This window comes from Portunus trituberculatus, chromosome 46, assembly GCF_017591435.1.
Source record: "Portunus trituberculatus isolate SZX2019 chromosome 46, ASM1759143v1, whole genome shotgun sequence".
Taxonomy (NCBI): domain Eukaryota; kingdom Metazoa; phylum Arthropoda; class Malacostraca; order Decapoda; family Portunidae; genus Portunus; species Portunus trituberculatus.
This window is the reverse complement of record NC_059300.1, coordinates 18,256,405-18,259,638: the sequence shown is the minus strand read 5'-3', so window position 1 is coordinate 18,259,638 and position 3,234 is coordinate 18,256,405.

Below are 3,234 nucleotides of genomic sequence, written 5' to 3'. Positions count from 1 at the left end.
CAAACTATAAGATACACAAATTTATGCACAAAAATACCTTTATTAAAGGAGAACATATCCAAACGTACACACACACACACACACACACACACACACACACACAGCACGCTCGACTCACAATCGAATGGGCCCAGGTTCGAGTCCCGTGGGCGGTGAGGCAAATGTGCAAGCCTCTTAATGTGTATAACCCCAGTTCACCTAGCAGTAAATAGGTACGGGATGTAACTCGATGGGTTGTGGCCTCGCTTTCCCGGTGTGTGGAGTGTGTGTGTTGTGGTCTCAGTCCTATCCGAAGATCGGTCTATGAGCTCTGAGCTCGCTCCGTGTTGGGGAAGACTGGCTGGGTGACCAGCAGACGACCGAGTTGACACACACACACACACACACACACACACACACACACACACACACACACATAAATTTGTATACGTATCCATTAAATAAAGCACATTTCTATTGTGAAAGAAAGGTTAACCCTTCATCTATTCATTCGTTTTTCTAAGTGTTCATAAAAGTCAGACTGTAATGCTCCAATCAAAATAGTTGTTGTGGTGAAAATAGTCGTAGAAGCACAATATCCCGAAAACTTACAAAATCAAGTATTGTCTGTAACTGTGATTAAAGCAAATGAGATCTTCGTGGAAGTGAAACCCTCAGTAACTGAAAATGAAGGAAAAATGAGGAGTGGAATAACAAGTGACATGCAAAACGGGAAAAAGACTGGAGAAAAATCGTAATCTAATAGAATGAGACATTCAATAACGAGGGAGACAGTCCCATGAAAGATTACTGCATGATAATGGTAACGATGCTCCACGATTCACTGGACACCTCGCTCTCCAGCAGATGACAGAGGAACACAATGAAACACAAACAGCAGAGGATTTGTTGGTCGTCGCCAGACTATTTGTGATGAATAATATAATGAAATCTAAAAGCAATCAATTTTTTATAAGCAACAATGTCTTGAAGTCCTCAATGGTAAACCATACTAATGCAACACTTGAGACGGCCTACGATAAGCATAGCCAACTAACTAATGCAGGGTCAATTATATTTCTAGTAAGTGAGAGATACATGCTGAGTATAATAAAGAAAAACTTCCATCGCTATCCAGGCTTATACGATAATAAGTAACTGTTACTTGCTTGAAAGGGAGAGTATACAGTAAAGGAAATAATGAAAAAATTAAATACATAAAAAGAAAATACATAATTTATTGAACCATGAACGTTATTCAGTGCTCATCAAAAGACCATCTCGCTGCCCAAGAAAATCTCAAATCCATATGAAGATTTTGTTCCATAAGGTATAATCTTACTAGAAACACTCTTAAAACTTCTGTACTATACCCCATCTTGAATACGTGACTTGCAATAAATCTGTCATTTTTTCATGAGACCAGATCACACGATAATGTTTCCATGATAATGGCACAACTTATCCTTCTCTATTTACCGCTTCGACACTCAGCAGAATGTTCTATATGTATGGCGCGCGCGTATGTGTGTGTGTGTGTGTGTGTGTGTGTGTGTGTGTGTGTGTGTGTGTGTGTGTGTGTGTGTGTGTGTGTGTGTGTGTGTGTGTGTGTGTGTGTGTGTGTGTGTGTGTGTGTGTGTGTGTGTGTGTGTGTGTGTGTGTGTGTGTGTGTGTGTGTGTGTCATGCATTGTCTTTTCTGCATCTCAGCCGTTTTTTAAAATTTCTCCTTCCCTTTTCTGGCGTTAGTAGACAGCATTTTGTTTCCCTCAGCGACTTGCCTGTCAGGCTGACCAGTGATCCATACGGCGACCCACCCCAGCAGGGAAAAAAAAGAATAACCTTTTCTACTCTTCATTGTTAGATGAATATATGTACAGGCCCAGAACAATTCTTTAAAACAACTGCAAGAATGAAAAAAAGAAGGAAAGTACACGAAAAAAGAATCATATTCTTAAGTTGTCACGAAGAAATTGAAAGCAACTAATGAGACAGACAGACAGACAGACAGACAGACAGACAGACAGACAGAGAGAGAGAGAGAGAGAGAGAGAGAGAGAGAGAGAGAGAGAGAGAGAGAGAGAGAGAGAGAGAGAGAGAGAGAGAGAGAGAGAGAGAGAGAGAGAGAGAGAGAGAGAGAGAGAGAGAGAGAGAGAGAGAGAGAGAGAGAGAGAGAGAGAGAGAGAGAGAGAGAGAGAGAGAGAGAGAGAGAGAGAGAGAGAGAGAGAGAGAGAGAGGGGGGGCAGAGTGGTGGCTGTACACAAGAAGGGTAGCAGAGCAGATCCTAAGAACTACAAGCCCATCCCTCTCCTCTCCGTGGCGGGGAAGACGCTGGAAGTTCTCATCACGAGAAAAGTCACTGCCTTCCTCGACGCCCACCACCTCCTTAACTCAAAGCAGTTTGGGTTCAGGCAGGGTAAGTCGGCCGCCGACCTGCTACTCCTAAACTCTACGGAATGGAGCACCGCGATAGACAGTGGGAAAGAGGTGTTCGTCGTTGCCCTGGATATCGCCGGTGCTTTTGACAGAGTGTGGTTCAAGGGAATGGCAGCCAAACTGAGGAGCCTTGGAGTGTGTGGAGGACTGCTGCACCTCCTGGAGGACTACCTTCATGGCAGAACCCTGCACACTGTTGTTGATGGCCACTCGTCCTCCCAACACCATATCAAAGCCAGCGTCCTCAGGGCAGTGTCCTCGGCCTCTGTTGTGGTGTGTATATTTCAATGACATACTGCAACTAGTCCCCGAGGCCAAAGCGTATGCAGACGACTGCACCCTCACCTTCATCAGCGACAGGAACCACCGGCAGAACACGGTGGACAGAATCAACGCTGTCCTGCAAGTTATTGCATCCTGAGCTGCCGCTGGCAACAACCCTCGCCCCTGAGAAAACTCAAGTCCTGCACATCTCCAGGCGGCGAGAAGACGCCCATCCCCCAGCCTTCTTTCTTGAAGGCAAAAGGCTGCCTTCCAGCAGTCTATCTCCATCCTGGGGGTGGAGGTAGACGCAAGCCTAACCTTCACCACCCACGTGAGGAGGGTTGCCAGGGATGCGGCGTGGAGGCTGAGCTGTGTCCGACGCGTTGGGAAGTTGCTCGACGGTCCGGGGATAGCGACCCTCTACAGGGCCCAGGTCAGGCCCGTGATGGAGTACGCCCCCCTCACCTGGTCCTCCTGCCCACCCTCCTATCTTGCCGGGCTTGACAGGATCCAGGCCAGAGCACAGAGGATGGTGCAACTGAGGAACCAGGACCAGC